We start from the raw sequence: 16009 nt of genomic DNA on the forward strand, positions 1-16009 counted from the left end.
TAATTGCTATTTTCCAACACTAAAAAAGTTTGTTCATTTTTTAATTTAGGGCCAAATGTTGTAGTCTTTAAATAGAGCAAAACTCTCATTGATTTCAGAGGAAGGTTTGCTTGATGAAGGATCCCAGAATTTGCTCAGCTAACATCTTCATGGTCCAGTGAGAGGCTTTGGCCCTAGGAATTTAAAACATCCAGATATTATGAAAGGCAACATAAGTTATAAACAAAAAGGAGGGTAAGATATTGTGGAAAAATGGCCAAAGTGTTAAAAATAGATGAACTCAGCTGCATGTCCAGATTTTGATCATCACAGAACTGGAATGGGGGCCTGATTCAGGTGTGGGGTTCTGGGTTGGTCCATTATTAAGAGATGGACTATTTGTAGAGTTGAGACCTGAGTTTGAATTTCAACCTAATCCATCCTCAAAGATGAGGGGGTTTGTACCCAACATTCTGGTTCTGAGCCAAATCTAATTTACAACCAAACTTTTGTGAGTAGTCGGTAAACAAACCTCCGTACAGCGAGAATGCATTTTAAAAAAAAGCAGGTTTGTTTAAGAATCTGGCACATCATTAATTTTCATTAGTAAAGTAGTTACATTTCTATTCTCCACAGCTGTATTTGGGCTGAATGCACACACTAGGAGCTGCATGAACGCAGCGGATGTCAGTACAAAACTGTACAAAAGATAGTGTGTTCTATGACATTCCATAGGATTTTCCATAGGGGAAGGATACTGTAGTTTTGCAACCCTGTCTTTTATGGTCAGCTTCTATTCACAATGGAAAGAAGCCTGTTCTGTCCATTAAATAACTGGGTGTTCTCTGCTCATTTTGTTTTACCACTTCTCCTCTGGTTACATTGCCTCCTGTTCTGTGCTGTGTGACTAGTATGTTTTCAAAGAGGTTCCCATACAGCCTTTTAAAATGTCAGGTTCAACTTGCTCTCACATGTTTATGTGAACACACATTTGGTTACATGTTTGCACATACACAGACTTGTGCATGCATACCTCATGTACACATGCCTCATGAGTCTTTCATTATGTAACTACAGTGAAGAACAGCTCCAACATGGGAATGGGGAGAGAAAGCATGCATGGAATGATTCAAAACCCTGTTAGTTAGTTAGAGCACTCACCTGGGAGGATCCAGTCCCCCCCGCCAAAGAATTTTTTATTTAGGCACCGTGGAACTGCTTCACCGGGAGAGACTGAGGGACCCCCATGGAGGAAGATCCCATAGCCCACTGGTTAGGGCACTCACTAGGCAAGTGGTGGATTTCTGTTCAAATCCCTCGCCCCTTCAGGTGGAGAGAGGACTTGAACCTGACCTTTCCCACATCCCAGGTGCATACCATAATCACTGGGCTTAAAGTAATGAGTGCAGTCCCTCTCCCCCATCTCCCAGGCATAGGCACCAACACCAAGGGAGGGTTTGTAGTTGAGAATCCCAAATAGAGGAGCGGGGGGAATCTCCCTCCAGCCTGGATTTAGATGCCATCTCGGAGAGGGGTGGGGTTCAGCACATACCCTTTGGCTTGGCATCTCCCACTGGCTAACTTAGATGACAAGCCACCTCATGTGCTGGCTTCTGTGACTCCCATTCTGATTTAGGTGTCTATAGTGAAGGGAGCCTCGGCGCCTAACTCGGGCTTTGAGAACCCCAGGGCTTTTCAGGTGCCTAGAAGTGAGGCGTGGTGACACTGCGTGGCACCAAGCCTACGTCGCTGTGTGAATCTCGCCCTATGGGCCTGATCCACTGCCCACTCGACTCAGCAGGAGGCTTTCTATTGACTCCAGTGAGCTTTGGATCACACCCTATATTAGCGAAGGGCTTTATTACCTGAAATGTAAACCTTCTCCATCTCAGGGCAATTCAGCTTTTAAAAATCCAGATTCTTCTAGGTGGATTAGCACCAGGGTCGGTGAGCCAACCAAAGCCAAGCCTGGCACATATGGTCACTCTGTGCAGTAAATATACCAGATGCATTGATCATTCTCTCACCGCCCTCCTCCCCCCTGGCATTCCATTTATCACAGTCCCTCTGGATTTGCTTTGCACCTATTATTTTGTATTGATTTTTTTTCAGCCTCCCCTCTGCTGCTCTCCTTCACAATCTCTTCCAAGCAGAAACAAACCCAAGAACTTGTGAACTGAACTTTCAAAGCAAATGATGGAAAAATGGAGGCAGAGGAAGGCTAAGTGAATTACCCCGAGATGCAGAGGGGGTTAGCACTACAGCCAGGATTAGAATTCAAGAGTTCGTGGATCACAGGCCAGAACCCAGACCACACCTGCCTCCAAGCGACAGCCAAACCACTGGCCTAGGAAGAGGCATAAACCATCTGATTAGATGGATTGGGGCTGTTTTGTTTATTTCTCTTCAAAGCATTTGGGTATTTTTTCCATGCACTAGAATAAAACCTTATAAACCCTTGCATCGCCACATCTTAAATTTCCACTACCACTAATAATACTCCTCTTCCTGCCTCCCACCCGCACCAAGCCAATTATTTTTCACCAGTAATATTGAACATGATTATAACTATGTTTGCCACCTACCTGTATTTGTCCTGCAAAACAACACCTTGCTGAATTGGATCTTACATGTATACTATATATACACAATATGCTTAGGACTTTGATCAGATGAAATTCTTTACTTTTATCTATTCCAGGCAGAAGAAATGTCAACAAAATTAATGAACTCCTGCAGATTATCATTTTATTTCAGACATTACACTGTAATTTAAATAATTCTTTAAACAATTACATTCAATTATCTTAAGATTTCAATGGAATTATAAAGCATCTGCGATAAGTCAAAAGGAAATTAATATCCCAAAGCAGCCTACGTCCTGTGTCCTATTTGATCTTAAGATAACTGGCCAGCAAGTTGGAAAGTTTAGTATTACAGGGTAGGGGTATTTGTTCAATTGTCTTTTTAACTAGAACAGTGTTGGACTCCAATTCCTACATTAGCTCAGTAAGTAGCTAGTGGATGCAGCATTGAGAACAGGACTTAAGAGAGGCCATATGTCCACTCTATCCTGCTGATCTGATTTTCTACGAGTCTTTCATTATTAGACTTTTCAGTTTAACTAGGTTTGTATCTGCAAATCTATTCAGATACTAAATGGTCATGTGATGCCTATGTTGATATAGATATAATTGGTTAGGATGGGGAGAGATCTGGCTTACGAGAATGAATTTAAACAATTACCTTAATTACAACAGCAATATCATCTTTCAAGACAGCAATTCCTTAGGGAGAGCATCTTTGGATAAGTCATATAGGTTTGTGAGCCTTTAACAACAGTGGCTAGGAGAGAACCCAGCTCCAGACATCACTGAGAGCCAAAACTCATACTTTGTACATATATAGCAGTTGAATCAAAGATTTCAAAGCACTTTACAGATGATAGTTAATTAAGCCTTGCAACATGCAGCAGGCCCAAATGCAGTCAGTCCCTCTTTAGCAAATCACTTACACTCATATGTAACTTGAGGCCCATTCTTAAAACTGATTGACATCAATGGGACTTACGGATGTGCTTCAGTGGTTTGCTGAAGAGGGATGGATTTAAGCCCATCTTTAAAAGTAAGCACATGCATAAATGTTTTCTGAATTGGGGCCCCAGGGAAGGACGTAGGTAATTTTACAGGTGGGTAAGCCTGAGGGCACGGGATTTACCTAACCTGTCACAGTAAGTCAGTGGCAGTGCCAGGAACAGAACCCAACAGTCTTAACTCCCAGTTGCCCAACCTCCATCTCATCAGATCAAACTCCTTTTTCTTTCTGAATCCTAAGTGATCTGATGAACCTGGAGCCCCTCTACCTTCCCCCAGAAGTTCATCTGCAGATCTCAAAGCACTTGATGCCAGGTAGATAATTTTCATTATATTGATTTTACAGCAAAGGAAACTTGGAACAGAGATGTTGCCAAAGGTCATACAGTGAGTCTGACCTTCTCTCTGCTGGGATTTATTATTAGAAAGCATTTGCTAAGACACACCTTTGAAAAGTCTAGTGTAAACAAGGCATGTGGCTGTTAACACATGCCAAACTGGTTGAGTTAAAACTTGAGGGGGACCCCTAGGTTTTAATTTGATCACTGTAGCATGTGTTAATACATACACTCCCTTGTCTACACTAGAGTTAGCTAGTACGGGCTAATGAACATGTTTGAAAACACATCCTAACAAAACACTTTAAATCCTTATCTAGACCAGGCCCACAGTGTTTGATTCCTATCAACTGGCCCCAGTGCCTGAGAGTCAAGAAATAATGAATGTTCAGGACAGCACTTCAGCACATACTTAACAACTGAAATCAATGGGAGTTCAGCACATACTTAAGTGTTGGTCTGAATAGGGAGGAACCTCAGCACATGACTTTACAATGCTGTCTCCCTATGGCAAAGTAGGACAGGGAGAGGGGCGCCAACCAGAGCCCCTGCAAAAACCAGGCTGAGTTACTAGACCAATATTGGCCTGATGTGGTATCAAGGTTTCCAGGAGAGGCATTTGGGGCATTATTGTATGTAAAAGTTCTTAGTGGCAAAAGGAAACTGAGCTTTGCTCTTTTCCTCCCCCGCCTCCTCTTCTCCCCCGCCCCCGCAAATAGCTGGATGGCTAATCCACGACCAAACCGACAAACTATTTCAGTTAAATATAAATATACAAGTTCTTCGTTGTGCCTCATTCACTGACCAGTATCATAGACTTCGGATCTTTTGAAATTTTTACCCTGACTTGGGAGCTTAAGACCCATTTTCAAACATGATTTAGGCAGTTGGGAACCTAAGTATTGCTAAAATTTTTAATTTTCACCCTAGTGAAAACAGTTTTTAAAAAGAATAGCAATGGAAATAGATCCTGCAGAAATAGATCAGCTGGGAAGTTGCTCTGCTATTAGGCTTCAGGATTTGGAAATCTTCACTATAATATTCTCAATATGACTGAACAAGATTATGCTGGCTCCCAAATTAGCATTCCTGGAAATTGTCCCAGGAGGATGGATACACAACAATAAGTTATTGCATATTCCATTAGCTTGTGTTCGGCATAGATTCAGCAGACATTGGAAAGAGAGTATTGCTCCAGAAATTATAGAATGAATGGCAATTACTGCATTTCATTCCATGTAAAGATCAAGGAACAGGCAGGATTATTTTTTGCACGACTTTCTGTTGCTAATTACATTACGACCGCATGAGAAGGATAAGGTATTGAAAGACTGAATTAGAAACTCTCCACTGAGCGCACATCAGAATAATTATTTGTGAGGCAACATGCTGAAAAATTAGCTTTTTCGTTGTAAGAATGACAATAATATACAGACCGAGGTTTTGATACATCCAGGTTTTTCACATATTGCGAACACTTTCAGTAATGGCTACCACCACATTCCTTTACCCAGAACTCCTTCTAGGCTTGTAGGGTGGGTGCGTTGGATTGAATAGCACAGTGGAACTGATATGGCCTACAGTCCAGGATTTGGGGCCACACGGAACACATCAAGGACTATTGACAGTTTTTACAGAAGTGATTATATGCAACTGGCAATTCTATAGATCATTCAAAACAGAACTCAGTGCACATACAAACATGTCCAGAACTTGAAGGGTTCCTTCTCAGAGCGGAGACATCAATGGTCTTTAAAACAAGAAGCTTGTGAACCGGAAAAAGCTTTCTGGGTAATAGCATGCAAATGAGCAAATTAACCCCGTACATTTTCAAAGCAGTGTGTAGGTATAATATGTTTGTAAAGTGTGTACTGTAACCCCTCTGGTGGTTAAAGGAAAACAGCCCACTACTGCTGCCAGCTAGAGGAGTTATTGCATTAACTCAAGCAGTAGAGGTCTGTGTGTTTTGGTGCTAAATAAAGTTCCTACATTTAAACCTTCCTGACTGCCTGTGGTAGAATCATGACATTACAAGAATGACATTAAGTCAATTTCCAATGAAGTGTTTTCTTTGCCTCTTGACTTCCCAAATTTAAGGTAACCTGAACATTATCTACATAGTAATATATATGATACTATATGTATTGGTAGTAATTTAAATGGGGTAGCACCTAAAATCTTCTAGAAGCTATATGAATATATAGGTGAAGATATTCCCGTCCTTAAAGAGCTTAGAATCTTAAAAGGAAAAATACAGACAAGGCTGCAAGGAAAAAGATTCACCATCTGAGCAATGGTTCCCAAATGGCTGGTGTTCTATGCAGTGGCAGCTCCAGGCACAAGTGCATCAAGCACGTGCCTGGGGCGGCAAGCCGTGGGGGGCAGCCTGCCGGTCGCCGTGAGGGCAGCTGTCAGGCTGCCTTTGGCGGCGTGCTTGCGGGAGGTCCATCGGTCCCGCGGCTTCGGCAGCGGGGATGCTGAAGGCGCGGCACTGGCGGACCTCCCGCAGGCATGCCGCCGAATCAGCTTTACCAGCGGATCTCCCGCAGGCGTGCTGCCGAAGGCTGCCTCACTGCCATGCTTGGGGCGGCAAAACACATAGAGCTGCCCCTGGTTCTATGCATCCAGGCATTTCTAGTATATGTGCCTCAAGGTACCTGAACACTAAAGAAATGCCTAGCTTTACATAAAGGCACAAAAAACCACAAAAGTAATATCAAATGCAGAATGGAATGACTGAATGACCAGAGCAGCATTTTCTACGGTTGGGCTGAAAGACACCCCTCCTCCCCCACAGGCCCTCCCCTCTTCTGTGCCTGGAAAGAACAAGAGTTTAAAAACTACTGTATATTTTCTTTGGTGCGGAGGCTGTTTCTTAATCTATGTTGGTATAGTGCCTAGCAAGATGGGGCCCTGTGTTTTGTCTGGGGCCTCTCGAGGCTGCTGGAATACAAATAATAGTAGAAATAAATTAATGTTCTGGATTCCTGGATATGAAAATTACAGAAGCAGAAAGGGGCAATTTGATAGGCTGCTCTGCAAAACAGAAAGGGCTGTGCATGTGTCTAGTTGTTTCGCTGCAATCACTGAGCTGTGAGAGTGGTGATAGCCTCTATATGGTTTTGTGTGTGTATTTTATAGAAGCTCATGTAAATTTCCATACTGAATCTCTGCTGGTTAAACATTGTTTTTACCATTATGAAAATCAAATTGGTTTGAACACTAGCGTATCCATTTTGTTGACAGGCTTTGCAGTGGATTTAATTACATATAATACAGTTGCCAGCAGTAGAATGCAGCAGAAAGATTTTTGAGAGCCTTTTTGCTGAGGCCATGTCTACACTACAAACTTTAGTATAGTTACTTAGTATATCGCACTTGCACATGCATGCTTGGTGCTGCACTTACACACCAGGATTGCTTGCGCCAATGCAAAATGCTGTGCGCCATGGGTAGGCATCCCAGTATATCACACGCTGTCAGCTGGTGCAATGCTTTTGGGGAAATTTTCACAATGCATGGTGGGGTAGAAATTAGCCACCCAGCGATCTCTGGGAGCTAGGGGTCTAGTTCTCAGCATGCAACTTTCTCCATCCCCTAATGCCATCAATATCCCATAATTTTTGTTTGGTTTTTTTTAAAACCCACAACTCCACATTGCACTTTTCAGTGTCTACCATCCCTGACAGAAGCATGGAGTCCACGGAACTCTGCACAGTTCTCATGAACACTGCAGGTAGAGGAAGCATGTGCCTCCTCCTATATTTGCAGATTCGCAGGAAGTACTGCAACAACGGGAGACATGACGATTCTTTCAAGGACAGATCGCTAGGGGATATAGCAAAAAAACAATTCAAGGCTAGTGGTGGTGTTCACTGAGCAGCTGCAGATGGTGGAAGGCTGCTTGTGGGCTCAAGAAAGAAGCACTGGGTTGTGGGATTGCACCAGAATGCAGGTTTGGGACAATGAGCAGTGGCTATAGAACTTTCAGATGTGAAAGGCCACATCCCTGGGCCTGTGTGCCAAGCCCAGCCCTCCAGTGCGGGGGACACCCGAATGAGAGCTGCATTGGCATTGGAAAAAGGAATGGCAATCGCAAACTGAAAGGCTGCAATGCCAGATTGCTACTGGTCAGTGGGAAATCATTTTGGCGTTAGAAAATCCACGGTAGGGGCTATTGTCAGGCAAGTGAGTGGGGCCATTAATTGTCTGATGCACTGTGACTCTCAGCAACATGCAGGACTCAGTAGATTGATTTGCAGCAATGGGATTCCCAAACTGCAGTGGAGCAATAGATGGCACGCACATCCCTATTTTAGTGCCAGCCCACCTTGCCACAGAGTGCACCCATAGGAAAGGCTGGTTTTCTATAGTTATGCAAGGGTTGGTGGCCCCACCTCCCACCCACTCCATCCCCCCTCCTTCCATCACTCACTCCCCCATCCTCACTCACTTTCACCGGGCTGGGGTACAGGTTGGAGTGCAGGAGGGGGTGAGGGCTCCAGCTGGGAGTGCAGGCTCTAGGGTGAGGCCAGAAATGGGGGGTTCTGGGTGCAGGAGGGGGCTCCAGGCTGGGACAGGGATGCGGAAGGGGGTGCAGGCTCTGGGGTAGGGCCAGGGATGAGAGGTTTGGCCGTCCCTGGAGCTAGGAGCCAGACTGCCAGCCACGTGGAGCCAGGGCAAGCAGGGAGCCTGCCTTAGCCCCCTGTGCCAGCAACTGGACTTTTAGCATCCTGGTCAGCAGTGCTGATTGGAGCAGCCAGGTCCCTTTTTGCCTTGGTGTTCCACTTGAAAACCGGATGCCTGGCAAACCTAAGCTGTACACCAGCCACCAGGACCAAGGAAAGCTTCAACTACTGGCTCGCAGGTGGAGAATGGCTGTTGAATGTACTTTTGGTAGACTGAAGGAACGTTGGGGGTGTTTAGTCACTAGATTGGATCTCAGCTAGAAAAATATCCCAAAAGCTATAGGTGCCTGTTGTGTCTTGCATAATATTTATGAGAAAAAAGATGGACAAGCTACTGCGAGTGTGAAGATTGAGCAGCTGCCTGATGACTTTCAACAGCCAGACACAAAGACCATTACAAGAGCTGAGCGGGAAGTTATATAGTTGAGGGAGCTCTGAGCCACAGTCGTGCTCTGCGGTGGCCTGTTCTCTAGCCCTGAAGTTTTAGGGGCTATTAGGAATTGTGTAGTGCTTGCTGTACGTTTATAACTATGACTGTTTTTTAGTAAGGCAATGAAGTATGTGATGCTTGCTATACATTTATACATAGGACTGGGTGTTTTCTTGTAGCTATGAGTTCTGTACTACTATACACTTACAAGTATTGGGTGCTTTAGATCCCACAATGTGTGTTGTGAACTAAAAGAATTTTATTTTCAAAAAATAGAAATTCACTAGAGGCAAAAACAGTGCAGAAAAACAATTTGCAAAAAAAGGGCAATGCACTGCAAGCTTTTAGCATAACTTAATGGAACAGAACATTACAATTAGAAAGGCAGCAAACATTTCTGTCCATTTCAGTGCAGACTAAATGGACTACATCAGCCATTGTTCTTCCAGGTCAGCATATGTAAAGCTGCAGTTTTCCTTGCTGTCCCTGGTGTGGAGTGGTACGGGTAAGGATGCAGCTTGTGATGCCAATTGGTAAGTTGGGTGATGTAAGGAGCTGCTTAGAACCATAGAGTTCTTCAAGGACAGCAAAGGTGGGAGGTTTGGGATTTTTTAACCTGCCGGTGAATCACGGCCTGCAGGATTTGTGTTTGCTTCTTGAGAAGCCCCATTATGTCATGATGCATCTCCCTCTCTTTTTCCTGGGTCTGTCTGCTCTTTCTTCTCCATGCCATCTGCCATGTTGGTCTTCCAGACCCTTTGTTCATGGTCCAATGCTGCAGTGCTTTCAGGATTTTGCTGAACATGTCCTCCCTAATTCTCTTCTTCCTCGGGGTCAGGCATTCTGTGAGTGTAGAGGGGGCACTCCTCAAGACCACAAGGGCAGCAGCTAATGAATAAAAAAAGACGTGTCACTGGATTTACAGGCACAATGGGAAGCGAAAGATAAGTTTTGAAACTCCTTTCCTTTATTCCCATAAAACCTTTTAATAAGACATGCTTATTGACACTTCAGCACTGCTGTATTGCCCCAGCCATGGTGGGTACGGAAAGCGTCCTACAAGGGAGGAAGATATAAGGCAGCCATCCGTAGATGGGAGAAGACTGCTGAGTATCTTCATGGAAGTTTAATCAAGATGTCTTTGGAGGATACAAAGAACATTCTTAAGTACATAAACAAACTGCTTCATGTACCAACTCCACCTCTGTTTCTTGTACCACTACCTCTTCTTATATAACTAACAAATGAAAAGTCACTACCTGTGTCTTGTTAATTTGGCTATGGGAGTAGCGCCATCTTTAAATTTAAACACTGTAGGGGAAAGTGCATGGACACCCTGAGCCAGGTCCCTTCTCCTTCATCAGATTTGTCTGTTCTCAGCTGGCAGGATTCATTAGACAGTGGTGCAGTCCGAACAGGTCCTGGCTTGTGGCATGGCTGGACCCTCCCTGCTGCATCTCTCGCTTGCTGCTCATGGCCAAGGTCTCTTTTGCAGTGGTCCGTGGGGTGCTGGAGGAGGACTTTGCCAAGTATGGCATGAAGATGCGGCTCGCCACCAGACTGACCTTGTGGCATGCCTGGCGCAGTTCCTTTGCTGTCATGCAGCATTGCTGCTGATCCCATCCTCCTCCTTTGCCTGCATCCCCTGTGCAATCTTTTAGTAGAAGTCCACATTTCTACGGCTGGTTGGGAGATGTGCCTGAATGGCCTCTTCTTCCCACAGGCTCCGGAGATCCAATACTTCCTGTCTACTCCCGGCAGCAGTGTGTCAAGTACATGAGGCCAGCATGGGCAGTTGAGCAGTTGCACACAACAAGGGTGAGTTGCTAGGTGTACTCGCCAAGGTAGACAATTAGGAAGAGGCATTTCAAAAATGTGTGGGGTGTTTTTAAGAGGGGAGGATGTGGCTTCTGGTCTCTATGATCCTTGAGCAGTGGAGTTCACAATTGTGACCAGATCAGTAACTGTTGCAGGGAATGGGGCAAAGTGGTACAGCTGCTGGAGGACTGTTACTGCATGACCTGTGTTGACCCTGTCTACACTCACACTGCGTCAACCTCAGTAGGTCGATGAGGGCTCAACACCATTCAGGGAGGTGGTTTTACTGTGCCACTGTAACAAGATGCTTGCATGGGCTGGAGACAAATGCAAGTGTAGACATGTGCACAAATAGTTCAACTTTACTGTGAGGAGATGTACTGTGTACAACCTGGAAGTGGGGTACTGCTTTTCCTCCCTTATTCTCCAGCCTAGGCTGTCTCTCACAATGCTTTGTAGTGACAAGGAGCAAACCCTTCCAGGAACAGTCATCACTCAGCACAACAGCATGTGGAGTAGCACACCCAGCTAACTTGCATGAATGTTCCCTGAGACTCTCACGAATCAAACAGAGAAAGGCACCAGCAAATCTCCCAAGCCCCAGCCTTGCACCCCCGAAATATACTGTGTTGCCCTGGTCAGAAGCCTGACCAGTGTAAGTTTATTGCCCAGTCCGCCCTTCCCTTGATGTGGAAAGGACACACACTAGCCTTCGTAAACTAAGCTGAGATTTCCCAAGCACTTCAACCAAAACACACTGTTTTAGGTGAAATATAACACAGATTTATTAACTACAGAAAGATAGATTTTTGGTAGGCACAAAAGATCAAAAATAGTTACCAAATAAAAGATAGGCATACAGTTTAAATCTTAAACCTTATTAGACTGGGCAGTATTTGAATCAAGCCAAGCAATTTTTCTCACCCCAACTGGATGTTGCAGATAGGTTATAGTTCTTAGTACACAGGCTTTCCCTTCAAGCCTGGGACCAGTCTCCTCAGTTCAGGTCTTTCCCTTCCCAGCATTCTTGTTGCTTCCAGTGTAGGTAGGGAAGGAGAAAGGCAAAAGCATGCCGCCATTCCCCCCTATTCTATTTTATATCCTCAGTCCATGTGCCTGGAAAACACTAGCCCAGACATGTCCTAGGCTTTGCTGAGTCACGGAGTTGAGCAATCCCCAGTATGTGATGCTTGCGCAGCCCTCTTACAGCATTGTAAATTCCTTGATTACAACTCCCCAGCTGATTAATGGTCATTTAAAACCATCCAGGGAATGAATCATAGAATCATAGAATCATAGATTATAGGACTGGAAGGGACCTCGAGAGGTCATCGAGTCCAGTCCCCTGCCCGCATGGCAGGACCAAATACTGTCTAGACCATCCCTGATAGACATTTATCTAACCTACTCTTAAATATCTCCAGAGACGGAGATTCCACAACCTCCCTAGGCAATTTGTTCCAGTGTTTAACCACCCTGACAGTTAGGAACTTTTTCCTAATGTCCAACCTAGACCTCCCTTGCTGCAGTTTAAACCCATTGTTTCTGGTTCTATCCTTAGAGGCTAAGGTGAACAAGTTCTCTCCCTCCTCCTCATGACACCCTTTTAGATACCTGAAAACTGCTATCATGTCCCCTCTCAGTCTTCTCTTCTCCAAACTAAACAAACCCAGTTCTTTCAGCCTTCCTTCATAGGTCATGTTCTCAAGACCTTTAATCATTCTTGTTGCTCTTCTTTGGACCCTTTCCAATTTCTCCACATCTTTTTTAAAATGCGGTGCCCAGAACTGGACACAATACTCCAGCTGAGGCCTAACCAGAGCAGAGTAGAGCGGAAGAATGACTTCTCGTGTCTTGCTCACAACACACCTGTTAATGCATCCCAGAATCATGTTTGCTTTTTTTGCAACAGCATCACACTGTTGACTCATATTTAGCTTGTGGTCCACTATAACCCCTAGATCCCTTTCTGCCGTACTCCTTCCTAGACAGTCTTTTCCCATTCTGTATGTGTGAAATTGATTTTTCCTTCCTAAGTGGAGCACTTTGCATTTGTCTTTGTTAAACTTCATCCTGTTTAACTCAGACCATTTCTCCAATTTGTCCAGATCATTTTGAATTATGACCCTGTCCTCCAAAGTAGTTGCAATCCCTCCCAGTTTGGTATCATCCGCAAACTTAATAAGCGTACTTTCTATGCCAATATCTAAGTCGTTGATGAAGATATTGAACAGAGCCGGTCCCAAAACAGACCCCTGCGGAACCCCACTCGTTACGCCTTTCCAGCAGGATTGGGAACCATTAATAACAACTCTCTGAGTACGGTTATCCAGCCAGTTATGCACCCACCTTATAGTAGCCCCATCTAATTTGTATTTGCCTAGTTTATCGATAAGAATATCATGCGAGACCGTATCAAATGCCTTACTAAAGTCCAGGTATACCACATCCACCGCTTCACCCTTATCCACAAGGCTCGTTATCCTATCAAAGAAAGCTATCAGATTGGTTTGACACGATTTGTTCTTCACAAATCCATGCTGGCTGTTCCCTATCACCTTACCACCTTCCAAGTGTTTGCAGATGATTTCCTTAATTACTTGCTCCATTATCTTCCCTGGCACAGAAGTTAAACTAACTGGTCTGTAGTTTCCTGGGTTGTTTTTATTTCCCTTTTTATAGATAGGCACTATATTTGCCCTTTTCCAGTCTTCTGGAATCTCTCCCGTCTCCCATGACTTTCCAAAGATAATAGCTAGAGGCTCAGATACCTCCTCTATTAGCTCCTTGAGTATTCTAGGATGCATTTCATCAGGCCCGGGTGACTTGCAGGCATCTAACTTTTCTAAGTGATTTTTAACTTGTTCTTTTTTTATTTTATCCGCTAAACCTACCCCCTTCCCATTAGCATTCACTATGTTAGGCATTGCTTCAGACTTCTCGGTGAAGACCGAAACAAAGAAGTCATTAAGCATCTCTGCCATTTCCAAGTTTCCTGTTACTGTTTCTCCCTCTTCACTAAGCAGTGGGCCTACCCTGTCTTTGGTCTTCCTCTTGCTTCTAATGTATTGATAAAAAGTCTTCTTGTTTCCTTTTATTCCCATAGCTAGTTTGAGCTCATTTTGTGCCTTTGCCTTTCTAATCTTGCCCCTGCATTCCTGTGTTGTTTGCCTATATTCATCCTTTGTAATCTGTCCTAGTTTCCATTTTTTATATGACTCCTTTTTATTTTTTAGATCGTGCAAGATCTCATGGTTAAGCCAAGGTGGTCTTTTGCCACATTTTCTATCTTTCCTAACCAGCGGAATAGCTTGCTTTTGGGCCCTTAATAGTGTCCCTTTGAAAAACTGCCAACTCTCCTCAGTTGTTTTTCCCCTCAGTCTTGATTCCCATGGGACCTTACCTATCAGCTCTCTGAGCTTCCCAAAATCTGCCTTCCTGAAATCCATTGTCTCTATTTTGCTGTTCTCCCTTCTACCCTTCCTTAGAATTGCAAACTCTATGATTTCATGATCACTTTCACCCAGGCTGCCTTCTACTTTCACATTCTCAACGAGTTCCTCCCTATTTGTTAAAATCAAGTCTAGAACAGCTTCCCCCCTAGTAGCTTTTTCAACCTTCTGAAATAAAAAGTTGTCTCCAATGCAGTCCAAGAATTTGTTGGATAGTCTGTGCCCTGCTGTGTTATTTTCCCAACATATATCCGGATAGTTGAAGTCCCCCATCACCACCAAATCTTGGGCTTTGGATGATTTTGTTAGTTGCTTGAAAAAAGCCTCATCCACCTCTTCCACCTGGTTAGGTGGCCTGTAGTAGACTCCTAGCATGACATCTCCCTTGTTTTTTGCCCCTTTAAGCCTAACCCAGAGACTCTCAACACTTCCGTCTCCTATGTCCATCTCTACCTCAGTCCAAGTGTGTACATTTTTAATATATAAGGCAACACCTCCTCCCTTTTTCCCCTGTCTATCCTTCCTGAGCAAGCTGTACCCATCCACACCAACATTCCAATCATGTGTATTATCCCACCAAGTTTCAGGGATGCCAACAATGTCATAGTTGTATTTATTTATTAGCACTTCCAGTTCTTCCTGCTTATTCCCCATACTTCTCGCATTTGTATATAGGCATCTAAGATACTGGTTTGGTCTTTCCTCCCAGTTTTGTCCTGACTCTCCTTTCTCTCTGCCAATATAGCCCACACTCCCTCTCGTTTCCGATCCATATCCCTGGTCTCCATGTTCCCCACTTACCTGTGGGCTTTGCTCACCTGTCCCCGTCGAACCTAGTTTAAAGCCCTCCTCACTAGGTTAGCCAGTCTGTGTCCGAAAAGGGTCTTTCCTCTCCTCGAAAGGTGAACGCCATCTCTGCCTAGCAGTCCTTCCTCAAATAGCATCCCGTGGTCTAGGAAGCCAAAGCCCTCCTGGCGACACCATTTTCGCAGCCAGGCATTCACCTCCATGATGCATCTGTCTCTGCCCGGGCCCCTACCTTTGACAGGAAGAATTGAAGAGAATACCACCTGCGCTCCAAACTCCTTCACCTGTACTCCCAGAGCCCTGTAGTCACTCTTGATCCGCTCAGTGTCACACCGCGCAGTATCATTTGTGCCCACATGGATGAGTAGCATGGGGTAGTAGTCAGAGGGCTGGATAATCCTCGACAATGCCTCCGTAACGTCTCGGATACGGGCCCCCGGCAGGCAGCATACCTCCCGAGATGAAATGTCAGGGCGACAGATGGGCGCCTCCGTTCCCCCTCAGCAGAGAGTCTCCGACCACCACTACCCTACGTTTCCTATTCGCAGTGGTGGCAGCAGACTTTCCTGCCTTAGGGGTACGAGGCTTCTCCTCCTTTACTGTAGGGAGTGATTCCTTCTTTCCTGTATCAAGAAGAGCATAACGGTTACCTATAACCACGGCAGGAGGGTTCGGAGCAAGGGTGGAGCACTGCCTGCTGCCAGAAGTAACCAGCTGCCAGCGTCCACCCTGAGCCATCTCCTCCTCCACCAGTGGTGTATCAGCAGTCCTGTGTACTGGGACAGCTACCTCAGCTGTCTCCACATGGACACTGTCGAGGAATTGCTCGTGGATACGGATGCTTCTCAACCTAGCCACCTCCTCCTGTAGCTCTCCCACCTGCTGCCTGAGAGATTCCACCAGC

The 16009-nt window shown here is 44.9% G+C and overlaps 1 protein-coding gene across 1 annotated transcript in view; it reads right to left on the bottom strand.

Moving 5' to 3' along the window:
• The window catches only part of SCML4 (Scm polycomb group protein like 4), a 125298-nt gene extending 113404 nt beyond the window's left edge, over positions 1–11894 (bottom strand). The window contains exon 1 of the mRNA XM_065588312.1: positions 11771–11894. The gene's annotated coding sequence lies outside the window, so the exon portion shown is untranslated. The remainder of the gene's footprint in view (positions 1–11770) is intronic.
• Between the last annotated feature and the right edge of the window lie 4115 nt (positions 11895–16009).

This window comes from Chrysemys picta, chromosome 3 (assembly GCF_011386835.1).
Source record: "Chrysemys picta bellii isolate R12L10 chromosome 3, ASM1138683v2, whole genome shotgun sequence".
Taxonomy (NCBI): Eukaryota; Metazoa; Chordata; order Testudines; family Emydidae; genus Chrysemys; species Chrysemys picta.